At 47.1% G+C, this 12,068-nt stretch overlaps 1 pseudogene; it reads left to right on the top strand.

Annotated features, from left to right (window-relative positions):
* The first annotated feature begins 585 nt into the window (after positions 1-585).
* LOC146425524 (uncharacterized) lies at positions 586-1,616 on the top strand (annotated as a pseudogene).
* Positions 1,617-12,068: the final 10,452 nt, after the last annotated feature.

Genomic DNA, 12,068 nt, shown 5'->3' on the forward strand with positions numbered 1-12,068 from the left:
GGAACTGATTTAGGAGGCCAGAGGTTGGATAATAATTTACTAGAAGCTGCTTGTTGAAAATAATATATCATTTGCTTAATGATTTCTGTGCCAAAGGGAGGATACAGAAAGGAATGCCAAATAATTGTGACTGAACATCCTGCTCTCGGACCCCAGAACTAGCTCAAGTCAGTTTTAAGGTTTGGACTTGGACTAAGAACCAAGGGAGCACGCGCAAGGAGACAGGGTGAAGAGTTCATCCCAAAGAATACTCCGGTTACTTCCTCTCAACTTCCTGCCAAGACCACTGGGACCCCTGCCCCCTGCCCACAATTAATCAAATGGCACCGTGCCTGCGCAAGCATATTTAAATGAACTTTGAGCTCATTATGATATGAAGCGGGGATAGGTAATGAATATGTATAGGGGTATTGTGTAACTTCATGCATATGTAACCTGTAACCTAATATAAATCCAGTGAAGTGTTGCTGAAGGGTGCATGCTTTTGAGGGGCTACCCCCATGCACCTTTCAGCACTGGAATAAACATACCTACTTCATAACTATTTGAGTTGTGGAGTCTATCCTCGCCTCAAGGTGATACTGAAATGTGCCAGTTCCTGGGTGGCAGGGTGTGTGGAAGGATTTAGGCAGGTTCCTAGGGGGGTTATCACCTCCCATTACCTGGGACTTTACACCTGAACAGGTAAACAACCCTGACAAACTGATGTTTCACCTGATAGAAGGGTGCCTTGACTACCCCAATGAAAACCGGCAGCTCCTTATTCTCTACTGGGGCCTGGCCTGTGCCTATCAAGCCACAGTTCAGTACTCTCAGAGGACTGCAGTTGAGGCAGGAACCCAAACTGTACTTGAGTACACTATGGCTGAGATAGGGACTCAAACCACAGAAACTACAGTAATTGCCCCAGTAGTGAAAAAGAAGCAGTGAACAAGGATAACAATGGTTCCATATCCTCAATTAGAAAGGGAGGAGGAAGAAGAGGAAGTGTCTGATCAAGAAGCCAGACTTTTGACAAAAAAATTGGAAGAAGGAGTGTGAGAATTCAGACAGGAAGCAGAAACTATCCAGTCCTTTACCTCATCAGAACTTTGAGACGAAGAAAGATTACAGCTGTCAGCCAGGTGTAAGGATTGGTGCCTGGCTTCTTTGATGCTGGGATAATGGGGCAGACAGTCAGGAACTGGAAGGTAAAGAAGCTCAACACCTGGGATCCCTGGCTAGAAATTGGGGAATTGAGAGAGGAATTGGAAAAGAAGTAGCAATTTGCAGCCTCTGCAGATGGCTCCTCTCAAGCGTGAGGGCAAGATATCCATTCAAGGAAGACCTTGTGAGCTCCCCAGGAAAGTGGGTGTCGGAGGTTGAGGGCATTGGAATTTTTTCTCCATCCCTGTTACTAAGCAACAAATATCTGGGTGATTAGAGCTATCAAATCTTTTGTAAGAGACAAAAGGGTGTTCTAGGTGGGGCAAGGGGAAGAGGCAGCCGGACGTTGGGACTGGCACTTGTCCGTCGGACACCGGGAGGAAAGCGAGCTGCTATTGCTTCTGGCTGCAACCGCAGGAGATTCAACTGTGCTCTGCCTTCTCCTTCTGGCTGGGTGAGCTTTTGGCTGGGGAAAAGTGTGAGATCCAACCCTTTTCCTGCTGGGAACATGCACCTTTCCCTGCTTTCGCCGCACCAGACCGTGGCCTCTGCCGTGACTGCAGAGTCCCTGTCACCTTGCTGGCTAGCCCAGGAGAGAGCCAGCCCCTGCCTCTACCGCCCCGCTTTGCCACCCCGAGCTGCCTGGCTGGCTGCTTCTCAGCCCGTCCGCCATTACCAGCTGCGTGAGGCTGACCTGACCCTGCACCACAGCGCCACCTGCAGCCGCTCGGGAGTCATCGCACCTGCCCTGTGTCACGAGTGGAAACAGAGGGTATATAGATTTTACCAGTTGCCTAGGCCTATGACAACTAGTGACCAAACCTATTCAGAGTGACCAGCACCCTAAAACCCAGTCTCACTCATAAGTTCTTATAAAGACAGCCGATTTATGTCTAATGTAAAATAGATTGTGGTTTATTAGACACAGGTGAGAACGGAACAAAGAACTAGACAAATTTTACTACACAAAACATGAAAAGCTATTCATAGCTAAAACAAACATATATATATGTTGCCCAAAATAGGGAGATTAAAAACAATACAGCGCTAAAAATGAAAAAAGGTACCTATTAATATTATTGTAGCTAGCAAAGAAGAATACAATTTAGGAAACTGAATGCTTCTTACCAAATCAAATTTTGGAGCTGGGGATGCACCAGATCCTCTCTCAATCCCTCGGGGAAGTAACCACAGAGCCTGCGTCCAAGCTCAGGGGAGAAAGACCTTTCTTCACACTCCAATGTCCATGTAGAAAAGCTTCTACTTTTGCTGAGTTTTTCGTGGTGTTTTATAGGGAAAAGAGTGTGTATTTGCGGTCACTTGAAAATTATTCACATTCTCTCAGTGTCTCGCTCTGAGTTCCAGACGCCAGCATTGATAGTCAGGATTAAGCCATTGACTTAATCTGAGCCATCGATCTTGGCCAGCAATCAGGGAGAGAGAGAAGGGGGGGGGGGGGGATGTTTGTCCTGCCACACCCTGCCTGGCCGGGAGCTCAACAGCTCCCCTGCTGCTTGCGACTGTGATTACACCACATGGGAAAGTGCTCGGCAGCTCAAAAAGTCATCTGCTACTGGTTTCTGGTTTTGTCGGTTGTTGTTATTCTTGTTATTGCTTGTTTACTCTGCCATAGATACTAGTTAAGAACTGTTATTCCTTTTCCCATACCTTTGCCTGAAAAGCCCTTGATTTCAAAATTAAAATAATTCGGAGGGGAGATCACATTCTCTGTCCTAAGGGAGGGTTCCACCTCTCTTAGCAGGCACCTGTCTTTCAAACCAAGACAGTGGGCTACTGCAGATGAAGGTACCCAATGCCTGAGAGAATTAGAGGCACTGGAAGTCATCTACAGTGATCTAAATGATGATGGCTCCAAAGAGTCAGAGGATGTCCTGTGCACGGAAACCATCTAGAAGAATGTGATTCAAAGTGCCCCAGTGTCATATTCTAACAGCTTGGCAGTGATCTATTACTGAGAAATGGATACACCAACTGTAGAGCGTATCTTGTTGGCTCCAAAATTTTGAAGAAAATCTCTGTCCCTCCTCATTCTTATGGGCCAGAGCCTCAGTTTCAGGGAAAGCCCAAGAAATCAGTCTTCTTTTGCCCTGGACAAAGAGAAAGGGAGCCCCAGGCAGATCCCATACGTCACACTCTGCTTCTTGCTGCGTGACCAAAAGGAGGACATAAGGAAGTGGGATGTGGAACCCACCTTTCAGCTGGAAGCCCATGTCTGTGAACTGAGAGGGAAGAGAGTTGTTAAGAAGGGGCCACCCAAGAAGAGTCAGTGTAGTTGCCGCAGAGACACAAGAAGGTAATCAGCATCTCCCAGACATAGAAGAACTGAAATAACCTCCTTTGATTGGGTGAAGGGGCTTCTGGTCTGGCATCTCAAAGGTCAGACAGTGAATACTCTGACCAAGAACAGGAATAGAGGGTCCTTGCCTCTGGCCAGGAGAAGGAAAGGGATGACCAGGCATACTGGACTGTATGGATTCAATGCCCTGGCACATCAGATCCACAGAAGTATAAAGCTTTAGTAGATACTAGTGCACAGTGCACACTGATGCCATCAAGGCACAGGAGTGAGGAATCCATCTGGATCCCTGGAGTGACAGGGGGCTGCCAGGAGTTGTCTGTATTGGAGTCTGAGGTGATTTTAACAGGGTACAAGTGGGAAAAGCACCCCATTGTGACTGGCCTAGAGGCCCCTTGTATCCTTGGCATTGACTACCTCAGGAGAGGGTACTTCAAGGATCAAAAAAGGTACTGATGGGCTTTTTGTGTAGCCACTGTGAAGGCAGCAATGAGACAGTTGTCTACCTTTCCTGGTTTCTTGGAAGATCCCTTCATCATGGGATTGCTGCAAGTTGAAGACCAGCAGGTGCCAAATGCTACCAGGACAGTGCACCAGTAATGCCAAAATGATTTTTGCTTTTATATATTCTTCATATATATTTGTAGCTCTGTAGACTATTAGACTATTATTGTATAGTTATATAGTTCCTAGCTAACTCCAGCATTTTTCCTATTTGACAAAATACATTCCTAAAGGCCCCTTCCTATCTTGCTGCTTCTGGGAACCAAGGATGAGCTACCCTTCCAAGACACTTTCTCATAAACAAAGTAGAGCTATAGCAAGAAGTGGGGCTCTGGAGGAGGGTTGAACCAGAAGGGGGAATTACCTCATCACCTGTGTTTCTAATTGGGGATTCTTGTCAATTATGCTAATTTGTTAAACTTATAAAACTGTACTTGCCCTATGTGACAAGGGCATTTTTCCATACTTGCCCCAGGAGGCCTCCAATTAAAGACCAGCTTTTATATTACTTCCTATATTGTCTCGAAAGTGTGTCGTTTTATTCCTAGATCTTTAAGGCATCACCGGTGGCAATATTGCACCAACTGGGACTCCCTGGCTGCCATCCATGAGGTGATTCATCAACTGGGGAGCTAAGGAGTGATCAGCAAAACTTGCTCACCTTTTCATAGTCCCATATGGCCAGTGCAAAAGTCTGCTGGAGGGTGGAAGTTAGCAGTAGACTATCATGGCCTGAATAAAGTGACGTCACCACTGAGTGCTGCTGTGCTAGACGTGTTAGAGCTCCAATATGAACTGGAGTCGAAGGCAGCCAGGTGGTAGGCTGCAACCGAGATTTCCAATGCATTTTTTAAATTTGTTTGGCAGCAGAGTGCCTGCCACAGTTTGCTTTCACATTGAGGGGTGTCCAATACACCTGGAATCGACTGCCTCAGTGATGCCTGATGGATTTTTTGTCCTTTTTTATTATACTTTTATACCCTTTTATATATACTCTTTACCCTTTCCCATTCCCGTACTTTTCACTCCCTGTATCTTAGCCCCACATGTTTATAACCCTTGTACTATAGCCTTGTTCAGAATTCTTTGGAGAAGACGAAACAATCTCCACAATCTCAAGAGCATGAGGCACCAACCTTGAAAGAGCCCTATCCCTGGGACATGTTTTTGTAAACTAAGTTGTAACCTTTTTGAGGGGAGGTAATTTGAATAAGGGGGCAATTACTTCATTTGTTAGGCTTCTCATTGGGGAAATTTAGATAGGTATGCTAATCTATGAAGTCCATAAATTGTATACGGGTGATATCCTGGCTCCTTTTCGTGATGGTGCACCTGGAATCCTATTAAACCAAGGTAATACCCTTTTTCCTATACTGCGTGTCTGCATCTCAAATTTTTTTACCAGCATATAAGGCATCATCGGGGTGGAAGAACAGCTCTACCATTTATCATGGGCTAATCCAAACTGCACTGGAAAAGGATGATGCCCCATAACATATAAAGTACATTGATGACACTAGCATGTGGGAGAACAAGGCAGACAAAGTGTTTGAGAAGGGAAAAAGATTAATTCAGATTCTTCTGAAAGTTGGTTTTGCCATAAAAAGAAGCATGGTCAAGGGACTTGCACAGGAGATCCAATTCTTGGGAATAAAATGGCAGGATGGACACCACCGTATGCCTATGGATGTGGTTAGCAAGATAGCAACTATGTCTCCACCAGCAAACAAGAAGGAAACACAAGAAGGAAGATGTTGTGGATAAGAACAACCTTACAAAATGAGGGCCTTGTTACCGTTGTTAAACTCTTACTCACTCCTGTTACTTTGGCTAATTAGGAAAGCATTCTGGGAATTACTCAGCTAAACTAGAGGTGAAAAACAAGTTACATAATTGGAAAACTGTTGATAGAACTAATGAGTGCTCACACCGTGGTGTTGGTGGTTGGTTATACCTAAAGCGTGTTCCTATTGTGGTTTATGGTGGTTGGTTAAACACTTTTGTTGTGCCTCGCAAGAATGTAAACTTTATAACACAGACTGTTTAAGAACCTTAGATTTTTGCAATAAAGTGCTTTGGCCATACGACTTCTAAGGGGAATCCTTGTCATTCATCCGTTACAGGAAGACCTTTTCTAGGCCTCATGGGGTTCTGGAGAATGCACATTCCAGGTTATAGTCAGCTTGTGAGCCCCCTGTATCAAGTGACACAGAAGAAAAGCCATTTTTAGTGGAGCCTTGAGCAACAACAGGCCTTTGAGCAGATCAAACAGTAAATAGCTTGTGCGGTAGCTCTTGGACCTGTTTGGGCAGGACCAGCCATGCAAAATATACTCCACACTGCAGCTGGGGAGCACAGTCCCACCTGGGGCCTCTGGCAAAGGACATCCGGAAAAAACCCGAGGTCAACTGTTAGGCTTTTGGAGCTGGGGGCATTGAGTATAAGGCCACCTACACTCAAACTGAAAAAGGGATTCCATCAGCTGTTTGAGCTGCTTCAGAAGTTGTTGGGACAGAAGCATGTTTTGTCTTGGCACCGCTTAGAAACCCAACTGCCCGGGAATTCTGGACCGGTGTTCTGATTTCAGAATCACAGAATATTCTGAGTTAGAAGGGACCCACAAGGTTCATCAAGTACAACTCTTAGGTGAATGGCCTGTACAGGGATCAAACCCACAACCTTGGTGTTATTAGCACCATGCTCTAACCAACTGAGCTAAGCAGAGGGATAGAGTTCATTTTTTTATTAGTAGCTGGTACAGGTGTTTTGAATTCAGTACAAGAATAATGCTGATAACACACAGATGTTTTGCTTGTAGCGAAGTAGTGCTTACCCTAAGTTAAGGACTTTGCAATGTCTCGTGCTTTGCCAGCGAGCAGATGCACGAGGAGCTGGGAGGGAGCACAGTAAGAATGGCTGACCCGAACTGGCCAAAGGGATATTCCAAACCATAGAAAATCATGCCCAGTATGTAAAGTGAGGAAGTTACACGAAAGGGGATTGATTGCTATTTGGGGATGGGCTGGGTATTGGTCAGTGGGTGGTGAGCAATTGTATTGTGCATCACTTGTTTTGGGGTTTTATTCCTCTCTTTTTATTATTATTCTATTTTATTTTATTTGACTTTTTAAACTGTTCTTAGATCAACCTACAAATTTTAGTTATTTTATGATCCTACTCCCCACTGGAATGGGCTGGTGATGGGGATTGAGTGAGAAACTGCATGGTACTTATTTGCTGGCTGGGGATAAGCCACAACAACTGGCCAGAAGGCAGAGGTTTTGAAGAACTGCCTGAGGAGGTGGCTCATAGCCAAGAGGCCCCATGATGAGTTATCAGAATGACACCTTAATAATTTCGGGAGGGTTTTTCTCTTCATGCATCTGTAACTTGGTGTAGTTCTGTGCTCTTACAGAATGCTGGAAACCTCTGTTCCCAACACATTTAACCAAAACGAAGCTCTCTGGATAGAGATTCAAGGACATATTCGTTACCCTAGGACCTGAAAATATGTAAACAATGGTGGAAAGGGGGAAGCAGAGCCTGGGGCAGTCAATATCATCACCTGAAGGTGTGATTGAAGAATTAGGGACCAATATGCTAATAAGACAAAACTTATAAAAGGTGAAGAGCTCGTGACCCAGCGTCTATCTTGGGTGTAGTCCCTCGAGGGGGACTTTGCTTGCCTTGAGTGTACCTTGAAGGCCTCGAATAAATTTGTCCATTTTTATACTCCTAATGTGTCTTGGGCTCTGTTTCAGGTAGCCTGTTTTAGGCATCAGTATCTGGCGACTGCCAGGGCGAGGAAGGTCTCTGCAAATCCCTCTGGGCCCAGAGCAACATCTAGCCATCACTCTCTGCCAGCACAACTTCGGGGGCGGTGGCTGCCTGGAAGGCATTGGAGACCAAGGACCCAACACAGAGGCATGTGAGTAGGCTTATAAAAGCGGTGTTTTGTGGTGAGGAGATTTTCTATAATTTGTTTGGTGCGTGGAATAAGGCACACCCTTCTCCTCGACAGGTTTTAGCACTGCAGCTGCAGGCTTTGGCCTCGGGCCAGTAGGTGGTGTGGTAAGCTCCACGCTGCAGGCTCAGAGGGCTCAGAGATAGCACTGCAGTGGCAAAACTTGGCCTCGGGCCAGCGTGTGGTGTGAGTTAAGCTCTACGCTGTTGCATAGGAGGTAACAGGTTTGAATCCCGGGTTTGTTCTTTCTTGTTAGTGTATTTCTGTGATTTGTCTTGTTTATAAAGTTAGATGTGGGGTGAAACTTCTCACGTGGCAGTTCTATCCCAATTCCTAAGAACTCCCCATTAGAGCTAGTACTAAAATACTGAGAAAGATTCTCTTAGCTTTTGCCCCCCTTCCACCAGCACAGGCACCTGTCTGTGGCTTCCAGGGCTGAAGGCTGAACTCTTAATTCAAATTCAAATTGTCTGGCCTGATGGCTTATCAGCTAAGCATGCATTTGAAACCAGCACAGAAACCGCTGAATCATCCCATGAAAGACCTTCACCTTGGAGGGGGCTTTGGGGGTCTCCAAAGACCACCAGGACATACAGAGACTGCATGGTGCACATGCTAATGATATTAATGACTTCCAAGAAATGATTTGTATAACTACTCCTATCCTGGAGAATGTAATGAATATTCATGAATTTTACCTATAACACTGCGTCTTTGGGGGTACTGAGGTGTGTGTGTTTGGTGGAAACAATTCCCACACACCTGGTGCATCGAATAAAGCAAATACCCACTTCTCTGACTTGGTCTCTGAAGTGTCTCTGGGCTCGATTGGGGCAAATTAATACTGGCAGACTCTGGCTGGTGAAGGCACTGTTCTTAGAAAACCAGAATCGATCAGACTGTCCAAACTGGTCTGGCCAACCTATAAACTGGAGAAAAGCCAGACATGGCCTAGATTTTGCAGTTTAGATGACGAATTGATATCAAATCTGATGTCTTGCCTGCACAAAAACAATTATTGGATTGAGATAGAATATGCAAAGCTGTTTAGACTTCTATGATGCAATGAAATGTTACAAAGATCCAAGACAGAACATTATATAATGGTTTTAAGGAGGAAAAAGAAAGAGGATAAACAGGTGTCGTGGGTTTGAGACAGGACCCTTGCCAGGAGGACGCACGAAAAAGGGCAAACAGGCTTCAAGCTTAAAGTTGCAAAAAATGTTTAATTACCTAACAGAATTGGAGGATAAATGCAAGGCAAAAATATACTTTTCATACATGATTTTGTTCACTCCCCCCCTCCCTCTTACGAACCTATAGTATTCACCCCCTTTCCTCCTCTACAATCCACAAGCCAGGTGGGGAGGGGCAGGGTGTGGGGTCTCTTTTCAGTCCACAGAGCAGATTCTCAAATTTACTCATCACCACAATTCTTCTACTACAAATACTCTTTATCTCTACTTGTTTCTCTCTCTCTTCAGACAGTTTTCTGCTCTCACCCCCACCCTCTTAAGAAGCAGTCTCTGCACTCACCCCCCCCCCTTTTCCCTCTTTGCAAACTAGCAACACAGACAGGGGGCAGGTTGAGGGGTCTTCTGGTCAGTCCAATCAGGAAAAGAGGTTCTCTACTTAGCCAGGGGTCCTTCCCACGAGAGACAGTCCTCTAGGAACTTCTTTGGTGTGGGTCCAATCTCATGAGCAACATCCCGCCCGAATTCTGCTGCAACATGAGTTCTTTTGTCCATAAGGTGCTGTGCAGACTCTCCCGAGCTGAGGCCAGGCTGCTTCCATGCCAGGAGCAAGGCCTATCTCTCTCAGTCAAGGCCTTTTGCAGTTTTAACTCTTAGATGAGACTCCCACTGGTTCACAGTCTTTTCCAGGCATCCACCTCCTCCTCTGGAGAGAGAGCTGTGGGTGTATTTCTGCATCCTTATGGACTCCATGGGCTGCAGGAGGAATTTCTGGCTCCCCCATAGCTTCCACCACGGCTAGCAGAAAGTTTCAGCTCTGGTGCTGGAAGCACTGGAGCACCTCCTTCTCCCCCCTTCTTCACTGACCTTGGCACTCTCCATGCTGTTCTCCCTCACATATTTTCACCTGCACCTCCTCCTCCTCCAACTACAAAGTGAAAGAAGTGCGCACCTGCTTTGCTTTGACTTTTTCTTAAATATGTTTTCACAGAGGCGTAACCAGCACCTCCAATTGGCCCAAACGTGGCCGGCAGCATGTCCATCACCTTCAGAGCCATCAGAGATTGGCTCTGCTGGACTTGATGTAAAAACTTCCAGAACTTGCACTCAGGACACACAGGAGCCATCTTTGTGCCACACCCCACCCCTCAGACACCTCCCTAGGCCTACTAGAACAGCTTCTGAGGGGCCCAAATTTCTCCTAGATGTTAAAAACACTTCGCTGATGTTTTGGGCCAATCAAAACCACCACAACAGGAAAAGACTCCTTCTAGCCCTGAGAAAAGAGAAGAGGCAGAGATGGATTCGGTAGCCTCTGTGTTGAGAACTGGACCCACGGCTGTGCCGGGTTCAGCCCCGCTGCCTCCTCCCCCCCAGCAGCCTCCCTCGGGGATGGCTGTGAGCGGGGAGCGGAGGGGGGGGGGGGAGGGAGCCCTCCACCGCCGCTAAAGGACGAGGATAAGCAAAAGAGGGATACCGCTGAGCACCTGCCAGCCCCTGCAGGGTAGGCAGGGACGCCACTGAGGTCAGACATATCAAGCTCACTTTTGATACAAGGGAATTAGAAGTTAAGGAATAACTTGTTAGAAACTGCTTTCTGAACAGTGTATTGCTTACTTAACATTTATTGTGTTTGCCAAGCAAGGACTGTGACCCAGTTGGTACTCGTGGAACCTCCACGCTGGCAAAAAATCAGACCTGTTGTTTTGACTTTTGGACAGAGACTCAGAACGAATGCGTAAAACAGAAAGGTGGAAAGGTCAGTGAAGAGGACCTCCTGTCTTTTTTCAGAAAAGATCCCTGAAGCCCCCCACCAAATGGAACTACGCAGGCGCAAGGATATGGAAATTACTTTTGAACTCATTATAATACGAAGCGGGGGATAGGTTATGCATATGTATAAGCGGATTGAGAAACTCTATGAATGTGTAACATGTAACCACATATATACCGAGCTATACGGGACTGACGGCGCACGTGTCTTTGGAGGGCTACCTCCCACGTGCCCGACGCTGTAATAAACATACTGGCTTTACAACTTAAAATTATATAGGTTGTGAAGTCTTGCCTCTTTTCCCGTGAATCACTTTTACCCCTACTCCCGTCCTCCCCTCCCTCCTCTCCTCTCCCTCCCCTCCTCCGGTTTCTCCCGGGTCTGGGGAGGTGGGAGGATTTGGCCTACGACCTACGGCGCCGTCCCCAAAAATTGTAGCGGGGATAGGGCCGAGCGGTTGGGGACAGGTACCGTCGACCGTGCTGCCTCAGGGGGCGGGGCCGGGCTGTCGGGGACTGGTCCTGCCAACCGCGCCGCTTCTGGGGGCCGTGCCGGGCGATTGGGGACAGGTACCCTCGACCGCGCCGCCTCTAGGGGCGGGGCCGAGTGGCTGGGGACAGGTCCTGCTGACCGCATTGCCTCCGGGGATGGGGCCTGGCGACTGGGGACACGCCCTGCTGTCGACCGTCCCGCCGGTGATGGAGCAGACGAGGGGCGAACTCCCTGTCACTCTCGCAGGCGGTAGCTCGCGGCGTAGTCTCCATGGCAACACCGTTCGCTTCGGAACGGGCTCAGGAGATGACGTCACTACCTGTGACAGCGGAGCGAGTGGAGCCAGTTGGGTCGGGGCTGCCCGGCCAGCCCGGGCCCGCAGCGTTCGCCCTGCCAGCTCTAAAATGATAGATTCAACAGAAACTGACAGTAGTGCTAGTTCAGATAACCGTTCCGAAGAAGAAGATCAGGAGACAGCAACTAGACGAAATAGGGGTAAAACAGTAAAAAGGGCCATGAGAGAACATAGCCTCATAACCAAGAGGATGAGAGCTAGAAAGAAGAGGCCAATTTTACAAGCCCCCCTGAGACAGGCTGTTGGAAACCAGGGACCCATATATATAAAGGTCCCATACTCTCTTGTAGAATTAGAAGAGTGGAAAACTACCATTGGGAAGT

The sequence above is a fragment of the Lichenostomus cassidix genome, chromosome W, assembly GCF_008360975.1.
Source record: "Lichenostomus cassidix isolate B80296 chromosome W, HeHo_3.0, whole genome shotgun sequence".
NCBI lineage: Eukaryota > Metazoa > Chordata > Aves > Passeriformes > Meliphagidae > Lichenostomus > Lichenostomus cassidix.